Source organism: Heptranchias perlo, chromosome X (genome assembly GCF_035084215.1).
Source record: "Heptranchias perlo isolate sHepPer1 chromosome X, sHepPer1.hap1, whole genome shotgun sequence".
Taxonomy (NCBI): domain Eukaryota; kingdom Metazoa; phylum Chordata; class Chondrichthyes; order Hexanchiformes; family Hexanchidae; genus Heptranchias; species Heptranchias perlo.
Genome location: NC_090370.1, coordinates 4,937,162 through 4,949,943, shown reverse-complemented (window position 1 = coordinate 4,949,943; position 12,782 = coordinate 4,937,162). Strand labels below are relative to the sequence as shown.

General features: G+C 41.9%; 1 long non-coding RNA gene across 1 annotated transcript in view; it reads left to right on the top strand.

The window, feature by feature from the left end:
• The window catches only part of LOC137307185 (uncharacterized), a 112,108-nt gene extending 111,077 nt beyond the window's left edge, over window positions 1-1,031 (top strand). The window contains exon 4 of the long non-coding RNA XR_010959059.1: window positions 293-1,031. This is a non-coding gene — a long non-coding RNA (uncharacterized lncRNA). The remainder of the gene's footprint in view (window positions 1-292) is intronic.
• The last annotated feature ends 11,751 nt before the right edge of the window (window positions 1,032-12,782 follow it).

Sequence of the window (12,782 nt, the reverse complement as noted above, 5' to 3'; positions counted from 1 at the left end):
ATAAATAGGTTCAAAGGACAATTGGATGAGTTTCTGTGGAGAGAAGGGATTAAACAACACAATAAGAAGGCAGGTAGGTGGGATTGATCTCTGAAAAAAGTGACAGACTTGTTTGGACCTAATGGGTTTTTTCTGTTCCTAAAAATGTTTCTATTCTTTAATTTTTGCTGGTGGCAGATGTTGTGGAGGACAGCCAGAATGCACAGGCTCCGGTGACTGAATCCTAAAATTGGAACTGAAATGCTACTGTACAATATTCAGTTATAATAAGTCTTATTTTACTTCATGTTAGAGGGGAATATACGCGCTCTGTGTATTACAACCCATCGTACAGGGAACCCCCAGCTTCTGTCGCGACACTACAGACTTCCTACAAAAACTCAGTACCCACGGACCAGTTGAACCAGGAACACTTCTCACCACGATGGACGTCTCGGCACTATACACCAGTATCCCTCACGATGACGGCATCGCTGCGACAGCATCAATACTCAACACCAACAACAGCCAATCTCCGGAAGCCATCCTACAACTCATCCGCTTCATCCTGGATCACAATGTCTTCACCTTCGATAACCAGTTCTTTACCCAAACACACGGAACAGCCATGGGGACCAAATTCGCACCCCAATACGCCAACATTTTCATGCACAAGTTCGAGCAGGACTTCTTCACTGCACAAGACCTCCAACCAACACTATACACCAGATACATCGACGACATTTTCTTTCTATGGACCCACGGCAAGGAATCACTAAAGAGACTACACGATAACATCAACAAGTTCCATCCCACCATCAAGCTCACCATGGACTACTCCTCAGAATCAGTTTCTTTCTTGGACACACGAATCTCCATCAAAGACGGGCACCTCAGCACCTCACTCTACCGCAAGCCCACGGACAACCTCACGATGCTCCACTTTTCCAGCTTCCACCCTAACCACGTCAAAGAGGCCATCCCCTATGGACAGGCCCTGCGAATACACAGGGTCTGCTCAGACGAGGAGGAACGCGATGGACACCTACAGACGCTGAAAGACGCCCTAGTAAGAACGGGATATGACGCTCGACTCATCGATCGACAGTTCCGACGGGCCACAGCAAAAAATCGCATAGACCTCCTCAGGAGACTAACACGGGACGCAACCAACAGAGTACCCTTTGTCGTCCAGTACTTCCCCGGAGCGGAGAAACTACGCCATGTTCTCCGCAGCCTTCAACATGTCATCAATGAGGACAAACACCTCGCTATGGCCATCCCCACACCTCCACTACTCGCCTTTAAACAGCCACCCAACCTCAAACAGACCATCGTTCGCAGCAAATTACCTAGCTTTCAAGAGAACAGCGTCCACGACACCACACAACCCTGCCACGGTAACCTCTGCAAGACATGCCAGATCATCGACACAGATACCACCATCACACGAGAGGACACCACCCACCAGGTGCATGGTTCATACTCCTGTGACTCGGCCAACGTTGTCTACCTCATACGTTGCAGGAAAGGATGCCCCAGAGCATGGTACATTGGCGAGACCATGCAGACGCTGCGACAACGGATGAACGGACACCGCGCAACAATCGCCAAACAGGAGGGTTCCCTCCCAGTCGGGGAACACTTCAGCAGTCATGGACATTCATCCACCGACCTTCGGGTAAGCGTACTCCAAGGCGGCCTTCGAGACACACGACAACGCAAAATCGTCGAGCAGAAATTGATAGCCAAGTTCCGCACCCATGAGGACGGCCTCAACCGGGATCTTGGGTTCATGTCACGCTACACGTTACCCCACCAGCGAACAAATGTTATCTGTTTTTAATATAACGGGTCAGTTGCTGTCTTTTCTATGTTTCTACCTCTCTATCTCTGTTTTTTTTTGTTTGTTGTTTTTTTTTGGTGATTTGTATATTCTGTGAGACCTGGCAGGTAACACCTGTCTGTCTGCACACTGATTGCCTTGGCAACGGGCAGTTGAAAAAACTGTCTGTACTCACCAAGCATTGTTCTGTGAATTATAAATGCGATTTCATTTCGAGGATTTCATTTTCACATCGTTCACCTGACGAAGGAGGAAGCCTCCGAAAGCTTGTGAATTTAAAATAAAATTGCTGGACTATAACTTGGTGTTGTAAAATTGTTTACAAATGTGTATTACAAGACAGTGATACACGCGGAAATTCGGATGCTGTGATTTATCAGTGTCACTGGAACGTTAAGATCAGTGTCCCCTTCATCACAATCAGACTTATCTTGTGTGAAGGGTTTCCTGTATTTTCGATGTTTACTGAAAACAAATCAAGAAAAGTGCGAAACAATGAAAATTGTTCTGACATTAATTAGTGAATAAATACAACAGTTCCACCTAGTTGAGGCGAGTACCTCATTAACTCACGAGTACCACTGGCTCCAGCAGTTGGCTCAATGTATTGATAATGTCCAGGTTGGTGATGTTTAGTTGCAGCTGTAGTGTTACCTTATTGTTTTATTTTAGTTTATACATGGATCCTATAAACAAGAGGAACTCCTGCAGCTATGGGAGCACTGTTTGGCATATGCCATTGTCTCAAAGCATACTCCCACATATCTTTAAATTCTCTATAATAAAGACAAAATTAAAATATTTCCAGGGGAAGATGTTTTGAATTGTAGGAGGTAACGGAGCTGCGTGGTTTCAAAATGCAATGGCGAGTACACTAAGTTACTCAAACTGTAGTAATATGAAATTTTGCCTGTCTGGGTTCAGGAAGTACCATGCCTTGTAGCTACTTCAACATTCAGATTGACCCTTCCCTTAAGAAAAAGACATAAATGCCTTTAAGGACTCTTATCCCACCAGGGACAGGAGTCCTTTCCCAATCTTTTCATATTTTGTGTTAACATAATGAAGTTTGACAGCTTAGTGCTTTCACTACAGCAACAAAAGTAATCTAAGTTGTCAGGCCAAAGTCTTGCATAATAAAATGCATACAACAGCACTTGAGTCACAATTGATGCAATTATAATGCGACTGCCCCACCCCTCACAGTGGCCAAACATAACAGAGCAGCACAGTCATAGAAGATAAGTGTGAAATGGAATTATTTAACGTGATGGCACTGAACTGTTTTTGTGGCTTGCACTGTCATTTTAAAATGGGTTGGTCCTGATTAAAATTAGAAAAACAAATTTACTTCAATTTTTCTCCTGTATGAATCCTTGTTGGGTAGTCAATGAATGTCAGTTATCTCCTTCTGAAACTGTCCAGTGCTCTAAGGAGCACTTGTGGCTTAGCTGAAAAATACATTATAATGTGCTCGCCACATCCAAGCTACTTGTAACCTGCACTGGTAGTACATCTACACTTGGAGAAACATCTTGATGCACTTTGAGACTATCTTCTTAACATGTTAGTGTCCTCACTCTAATTCACCACCAAAAATGGACTAGCTTTAATTCAGATTCACCATTTTAGTCAGCGATTCATTTGGATTTGGCACCAGTCAATAGTCAAGAACTCTTTTTATATTTCAACCTTATAGCAATCCTTTTCAATTGAAATCAAGATGAACTGAGCTGAATGCAATCTTCAGGGTCGACGATGAACATTGCCTCCCTTTTAAAACTCAGTTCATGTGCTGGGAGATATTAAACTACCTGACGGACATGGGTATTGACCTTTGACTTCCAGCGGCCATTCACAAAACCTGATGTTAATCACCACTTTTGCAGCCCAGGCCATCTCCGAGTTCAGGCAGTGATAGCATGTCCTCTGAAGCACCATCTGAGATAAATAACTCGTGTAGGTTCTACCTGGCTGGTTGTTGTCATTCTGCAAATTTGTGACAAATGGGAATTTGCAAATTGACTATAAACCAGTTATGAGTGTAAACAAGACGTCCGAAGTACAGAATTAGAAAGAGAGAGAGAAGGGGCTATCAGAAACTGCAATTGGGGAGTTTGCTTCTTGAGCAGACTTAATAGAAATTAATTATATAAAGAATGAAATAAAAAAGATAAAAGCAGCTATTAGAGAAACAGAGTCCCCACTATTTAATGTCAGTCAGTGTGACATTTACAAGCTAATTAATGCAGAGTCAGGATTCGTAGCCCAAAGGAATAATATATCAATGTTCAGTATCATCATATTACAGTATAACCACTCACTTTTATATGACTGTGGCTAGATTTTTTTATGTATTTGCTATAGATGCACTTTAAAACATTAAAATGTCAGGCCAGAACATATATAATGGGCTTCTTTGAAATGCCTATTTGTAAGGTTGTGTTACTCAGGTGAACGTTCACGGAATGTATAATGAAAGTAGCTATCCTGAGCCAGGCAGTCCACGAGAATTTCATCCCTTTGTGTGTCAGCTTACATTGATATATGAGTACAGAAGCCTTTTCTGTAATGGAAACTGATTAATAAATTACTAATGTAATATGATGTCCTGAAGTATATTTTCTCTCCGTAAATCGTGTTTGAGTCACTGAGGCAGAAAATCTCCTGAGGAAAGTCAGACTTGCCCCTCCCCCGCCAGTGTTAATTAGGATTGTTAGATGAATGAGACAAAGAATTAAAACAAATTGAAATTTCCCATCTGTCAAGAAATTTAGCTGGGAAAATTGGTAAAATGTCAAATTCTGAAATGTAATTCTTGAGACCCTCCCAGCAATTACAGGATTTTCTGATTTTTACACAAAATCTTGTAATTCTCAGGGGAATCAAAATATAGCTCAATCTCATCTGAGCACAACTGAAGGTGGCGATTTATCCAACTCCATCGCTTTTGTCAAAGAGAAGTTTGCAGTTAGTTCATGTTTGATCACTGCAGGTTTCAACCACAGTGGTCCCTGAGTTTGTGACTTGGATTGTACAAGTCAGGTACTTTAAGCAGAGCTGGTAGAGGAGAATGGGAATAATGAGCATCAAGTTTAGGGTTGTCTTTTACCAAGTTCAAAGTGGGTGGGGAAAGGAGCATGGCGTAGGAAAATAGCTTTAAAAAAATTATGTTATGGCATTTTCAATTAGCGTGCAGCCTCAACATTCGGCTGGTATCGGAACTACATTTGTTTTAATGCTCTTTTTTTCCTTAATGGTGGTGCAGAATTTCATTTCAAAGCCCTGGTGATTTTTCAGCCACTGGAACAGTTCACATCAGTGTGGTTTCGATATTTTAGTGTAACCCTGCAATACTGGACCCAAAAATGCACTGAAAAACAGATGAAAAAAGGACAAAACCTGGAAAACTGGCCTCTTGTTCAAAAAATAGGCTGTCCAGCCACAAAAAAAACAGGTGTGTGGAAACTTTAGTTAAAGTGGATTTGAAATCTGAACTAATCTGAAAAAAGGTGATTTGGATATCTTCAGAAAAATTTGTATCTCCCTGATTTTAGACTTTAAAAAGATGCCTTCTTCTATTTCACAAGGTGAGGGGAAATCACTGATTCCCATCATTAATCACATGAGATCCCGCAACATAATTTTTGTAGCAATAGGAAAAGATCTAACAATCCCATCCCTTTTTGACAGATCTCGACCCCATCTTCCTGCCTTCTCACCACATCTCTCAATCCCCCCCTCTAAAAATGATGTAACTGTCTCGTTAGCCCATTTATATTATCTGCTTCAAAGTCCTTCCCTATTTTACAACTTTATTACCCTTTTTGGTGAAAACTCTCACCCTGACTTCCCTTCTTTCTTCTGACTTTTTCATTTGTAACTGTGTCTCCTGGTATTTGAACTCCTAGCCATAGTGAACAATTTCCCTCGAGCAACTGCATCAATTCCCCTCATGATCTTGAAAACTTCAGTTAGGCCACCAAAGATAACAAACCCAACTTCCTTAACTTTCACGTCCTCAGGACGTTCCAAAGCACTTTATAGCCAATGAAGTGCTTTTGAAGTGTAGTCACTGTTATAATGTAGGAAACGTGGCAGCCAATTTGCACACAGCAAGGTCCCACAAACATCAATGTGATAATGACCAGATAATCTGTTCTAGTGATGTTAATTGAGGGATAAATATTGGCCAGGATACCGGGAAGAACTCCCCTGCTCTTCTTCGTAATAGTTTTACGTCTGCCTGACAGGGCAGATGGGGCCTCGGTTTAACATCTCATCCAAAAGACCTCCGACAGTGCAGTACTCCCTCAGTACTGCACTGGAGTGTCAACTTAGATTATGTGTAAAAGTCTCTGGTGCAGGACTTGAACCTACAACCTTCTGTCTCAGGGGCCAGAGTGCTAATTACTGAGCCATGGTTGACACCTTAATATCATACCAGGAATCACCTACATTGCTCGTCTCTTGTTCCTTCGCGAGGAAAATAATACCCTTCCTATATTTAGGTGACCAGAACAGTAGTCCAGATGAGGTTACACCAACGCCTTATACAGCAATACTACAACTTCTTTTAATTTGTTACTGCCCAAGTCACATGATGTAATTTGTGATGCGAAAATTGCCACACCACCATGGAGTTTCCTCCTTTTAATGTTGGAAAAGATTTGGATTCAAATTGTAATCTTGTTCAAAAATAACTGGCAGTAATGATGATAACATTCACCTTGCTTTGAATATTCATTTTAACATTTCCTTCTGCTTTACTTTTATTGAATTTTTAAAATATTTTTACATAAATAAGAGGTGTTAACGAGATCACTGGGAAACCATCTTCAAGAATTTACTAAACCTGATAGTGTGAGGGAACTAAATCGAAGGGCTTTCATTGGACAGTGTATGGGAAACCCTTCTCCACTTGTTTGCAAATGCACACTGCAATGACGTAAATTGCATCAAAAAGTATTATTGTGTCACTTCAACAACTTCATGACTAAACTGACGTACAACTCTTTTGGTTCTTTTCCTTCCCCTTCATCAAACATTTTTTCATGAAGACAGTGCCCCTTTAAAACACACTCTGTCTCAGACACACATCAAAAATCTGCAAATAACGTCATTGGAACACCCTCAACTACCATCCATGGATGATAATTCAGCAACTGTTACACTCAGCAAATCCTCTCAGCCAGTTCCCCTGCCAATCAGGACCATTGATTTACAATGACTGTATAAATCAAAGTCCATTTTTATTACTTGGAAGTCCAGGATTTGTATTGCCATTTTGGGAAATGCATGCTGTGGTTCCTTCTGTTTATTGATTGGGTTCACTGGTTTATGGTGAATAAGTATTATCAAAGGATTTTCCAGCATTTTTACCGTTGTTTTGGCTAACATATTCTGCAATTGCACACAGTATTTCTCCACGAAAATTGCTAATCAGTGGCCTTTCTCATAACATCATTAGCCGTCACTAACTAAATGGACATCTATCTATATATTATTTAAAATTCTTGCATATAGTCAACATCTCCTGTCCAGAAATGTTACTTCCTGTAACAATTTTTATGTTAACATTTATAATGGGATTCTGGATGTAAACATTTAAATAAATATTTTGTAATGGTAAAGCCGTATTTAAATACTTCGCCATCATGGTATGCTGATGAAGCAGTTGAATCAGTCAAAATGCTTTTTCAAAAAAATAAGTTTTAACTTGAAGCCTCTGCCTCTCCCCAAAGCCTGGGCTTAGTCTTGAATTTTTTTCCCAGAGCGGTGACTCCAATAGATGAAGGCAGATCCTATAGTCTGAGCTTGTGCAAGTGTGCACAATTTCCCAGAATGGATCAGTAACATTTCAACTAGCCTTTAGCTAGATCATCCCAAGTAGGGTTACCAACCCTCCAGGAATTAAAGATTAATCTCCTGGACACTACTGCGAGCAACCCAGAAGAAAAATCACAGGGGCATTAAAAAAATTACATATCTTTTTCATTTTCTTTGAACACTTTCATTGATTTGATATAAAAATATTGGAGATAGGAAAAAAGGCTGTTTGACTGGGTGGGGCGGTTGGAGGCAGGAGGTCATGTGATGAAATCTCCAGGAATATGTCCAACCAGAGTTGGCATCCCTAGTCCCAAATGCTACCAAAGTCCAGGACTGTTTCAGCACAGCTAAACCCCACTCCCCTTATCCAGTATTTCTAAATGCCACATGTCTAACTCCAGGTGGTATGTCTTTGCGTATCATCTCAGCTTTAAAACTGGTAAAATTCGAGTAAAGGAATATTATATACAAAATAAAGGGCATGCATTTACAGTTCTCACAAAATAATGGACAGAGTTGTAAAATTCAATCCTCAAAGTACGAGTAAAAATCCCACAATTCCATTAAATAAAAATGGAATTTGTCTTATTTAGTCACTGTAGATCAGTTGTCCTGATGTCATCCCTGACATGGCATAAAAACACGTTTCTTGTTATAAAACAGCAAATCCTCCAACTCACGCCACAGGAGATGTGCTAATAATATACTGAAAAAGATACATCAACACTTCAGATGTCACACCCCAGATGTTACAAACTGTCTATGCAAATTTCCATATTATATTTAATACACCTGTAAACGGGGAGGCAGGGAGACGGAAATCGGTGGAAGAAATCCTCTGACGTACCACTGGAGATCCACCCATTCCAATCTTTGGGAGGGCCTCGATTTAGGCATCCAGCACTCCCACTAGAAACAGGCAGGAGCCTAATTAAATATTCAAATAGGGTCAACGGACATGGTCTGCACTGGCAAGGTCATCTTTGTGGCCATCAGAGCTGCCACTGCTACTTCCTCAACCCACCCACAACCCATGCGTGTAGTACAGGTCGGGAGGCAGCCATTCCCAGTGGTAATTAAAGGGGTGCTCATCTGTTCTCAGCCAAAACGCTGCAATGGTTTGGGAGACAGTTTGATGGTAGTTTACAGTTTTTGGCTACCTAGGCGATTTTAAAGTACTTGTAGTGGCTGTACAACCATGTAAAATCTTAAGGAGCTTCTGGCAATGGACTTTTTTTCTAAATGGTGGTCCTTCTGGCAATTTTGCTCAGGTTAGAGAAAGAGGAGCAGCCACATCCTGAGAGAGGTCAACACATTCTACTCCCATTGCATGACTGCCCATGCTATCGGGCTGCAGCTCAGCACTCCCACTGATCTGCTCCATGAGAATCTCCATGAACTGGAGAATCGAGGTGCCCTGACAAACGTCATGCTGCCTGCTGTCCACTTTTGAAATCTGCACCTCCCCTTTAAGAGCTGCCAGATTTCCTACCCTCTCAAATGGCGAACTGACTATAAGCAGCATGATTGGCGCCGACAGCTCACCTGTTCTCACCAGTTTAAATGAGGCCTGACCACCTGATGTCACCGGGCAGGTGGATCTGCCAGCCCAATCTGTGCTTTATACCAACCCAGAATGTCTGCAGCTTCTTAATTGACCTTTCAACAAACAAAGTCAGGGATCTGATCTGCAGCCTCACCTGTAAAGGACTAAGAATGCAAAACAAATACACCTTGTAGCCTTAAAGCAACTCTCATTTTCATAGCAGAAAAATATACTTATATTATATAAATGTTCCTAGCCTTTTAAAACAGCGCATCCTCTGTTTTACTGTGAGCAGTGCCAGACAAACATTTAAAAAATAGTCAATGGGATAGACAGAAAAGGATGTTAAACATAATCATAATTATTTTGAGCTGTTTGAATTTTAAAAGTGGTCTTGATAAGCCCGGGACTTTTAAGGTCTTCTTGTGTTAGAGATTGTTACCAGCTCCGAAAGCAGGGCAGGTACCAGCAGAAGGGCTGAATGAATCCACATGACTTGGCAGGACTTGGCATATAGAATTACATAGTATTTACAGCACAGAATCAGGCCATTCGGTCCAACTGATCTATGCCGGTGTTTATGCTCCACGTGTGTCTCCTCCCTCCCTACTTCATCTAACCCCATCAGCATATCCTTCTATTCCTTTCTCCCTCATTTGTTTATCCAGCTTCCCACTAAATGCATCTTTGCTAGTCGCCTCAACTACTCTTTATGGTAGTGAGTTCCACATTCTGGGTATGTAGCCCAACTAACTGCTTCTGCTTGTACCCACTGCTCTCAAAGTCACACAGAAGTGAACAGTTGATTGCATACGTGCAGGAAGACTGCGACACTGCAAGAAAACTTGCTCCGAAAGCCTTTTGTGAAAATCTAAATACAGTTTATTTTTAAGTGAACAACGTATATCCTTTCCTTACCTAAATTTGAATTAAATGTTATGAGAACCTACTGTACAGTTTGCCTGGAGTTAATTGTTCCCTCCGGACTAAATATGGATTCATGATCAATACTTACTGAACTTGAGTAGGATACTGCCCTGTTAACAAGGAAAGCTAGTAATATGATCATAGGCTGTTTAAACCCTTTACCAGTACAGGTAGCTTTGTAGCCACATTCTATGAAGCAGTAGCCAGTTTTTAATGAGTGTGACTAATCATGTACATAATCCCAGGAGTTCAACACATGCCTGTTCTTCCTGGTTGACAGATGTAAATATGTATCTCTGTCCATTATGCACGATATATGGACTCACGAAGTTATCAATAACACTGCTCCTGTGGTGCTTGCAATTAAAATTTTTCCACAAGGAGCCATAGTTTTAAAGGTAAAAGATTCCCTCATGTCCCCGACAGTGGGCTCTTGCCGCCCGAAATCCCGCTCCTGCCCACTGGCCTCCACCAGTCATTCCCACCGGCTTTAGGCAAGAGTCAACGTGACCACATTCAAATGAGGTCCGGGAGTTAAAATGGCCCGGGCCTCATGCTGGCGCCATCGTGGGCACTTCCCTCTTACCCCTGCCCCCGTATGCCACACTCCTGCCCCTGGTTAAAATCGGGACTAGAGGATCTATCTTTTACCTAGAGAAAGTAGGCAGTAATCTGCCCTCACATCCTGCCAGTTCCGCTCTATAACCAGGACTAGGAGGAGGGGGGGGGATCAAAAAAGCTGCAAAACTCGATATTCCTGCCTGATGTTCTATCAGAGAAGGGGCTTTAGTTCAGATCACTGGTACCTAAAAATGATGTACCAGGAAGATCACGAGAGTGTCTATTGACACCATTGTATCAGCCAATGCGTTGGAGGCGAGGCAGCAAACAAAGTCTATTTACTCAGCAAACAGGGTCTATTTAAACAGTGCACTGCAGCAAACAGTCTATTTACTCAGCAAACAGAGTCTATTTAAAAAGAGTCTCTACAAACTACAGCAAACAGAACTCATAACCAAAACTACAGCAACATCTCCCGTTAAAAGTAGGGTTGTTTCTTCAGCAAAATGCAGTGAGTGGAGGATAGTTACATAACACAAATTATGTGTGCAAAATCAATCCTAGTCACTCACAGCAGTGCGGGCTCCAGGCGTGATTGACGGGGGAATTAACCAATCATCTCCATTCTGACCGGGAATAGTGGTGCCATTATATGTAGCCGAAGATGACATACAAATGCCAGGCCTGTGGAGGCACCAGAGGCCATTTTACCCTGCGATCCTTGGAGGCTACAATGTCTCTGATTCAAAGTACATTTGGTAAGTATTTTACTGCTCATTGTCCTCTTTATTTCCAAATAAAGCTTCACAAAACACACAGCCTAAAACACTGTGGTTGTAGAACTGGTTCAGACCAGTTTGGGCACTTATCAAAGCTTGTGGTTGACGTATTTTACAACGGCTACTTAATTACAGCAGCTGCAGCAGTTCAAAACGTTTCCCAGGTGCTTGTGTGTCCATTTATAATGTATTCCAATATCATTACAATACTCAAGAGAAGACAAAGTGCCAGAGCTTTTTTCTTTGGAGTCTGTACTTTAAATGTTGTTTCAGCCACTAGTCTCATGGCTTTGTGCACCACATTAGTCGTGTGCTCTGTACATTATGTAGGAGAGTTACCCATGAGTTAATTCTACAGCCATAGCACATCCGTGGAGTCTGTCACCCCAGAAAAATATTCCAGATACAGGCAGATTTAGGCAGAATGACCGTATCACGTGTTGAGGTTGGGTAGTTGACTTCCACATGGGTAATAACATTTTGGTGAATAGAATCTTAGTAGGGAAGGCAAAGGAATTCTGAGTGTGTACATGCATTTCAACATGTGTGCAGCTAACAACGCAGCAATGGCAAAGAACCTTTGTTGAGTCCACCTGCTGCTCTCCTACTTTTGGGAAATGAATGGATTAGGAAGCCCTCATTAGCAGTGCATCAGTGACCTCCTGTATGCAGTCGGACATGATTGACTGTGAGATACCTGCATAATCACCCCCCTGGAGCCTGGAAGAGGTTAGAAGTTCATGGCGGCAGTGACCTTCACAGCTGCAGGTAATGCAGTGGCAATCGCACAGGGCAATCTTGTGTCTGTGTGAAGCTGCTGGCATATGTCTGGGAACACATCTCAACAATGCAGAACCCGCTGTCCTGTCATTGCCAAATAGTTGCTTCTTTGCCAGTAATTTTTTTTTAAAAAAGGATAATGCCTCATTTTCCACGTTTTCTTTCATCCTTTTGTTCTCGCACTACTGCTTTAAAGTCAGCTGCTGCTGAAATGAACGCAATTCTAGCCACATCAAACATTGTTGTCACTCATCAGTGTTCCTGAAAGATCTGTGCGCCATTGCAACATGGAGCTTCTCTCGGGAGCAGAGTTTCTGGATGAGGCCCAGGTTAAATCGAGGTTCAAATAATAGACAGAGTGAGAAGCAGCAGTCACAAACACAGGCAGTTCACTGATTGGCACAGAATGAATCAATTTCCCCATTGAATGTACAATGCTATTGTGCGCTCCTAGTCGCTTGCAGACGCAACACAGCTACATTGAATTAGACACTAACTGGATTAGTTACAGAGTGAAGGGTAGTAGCTATTG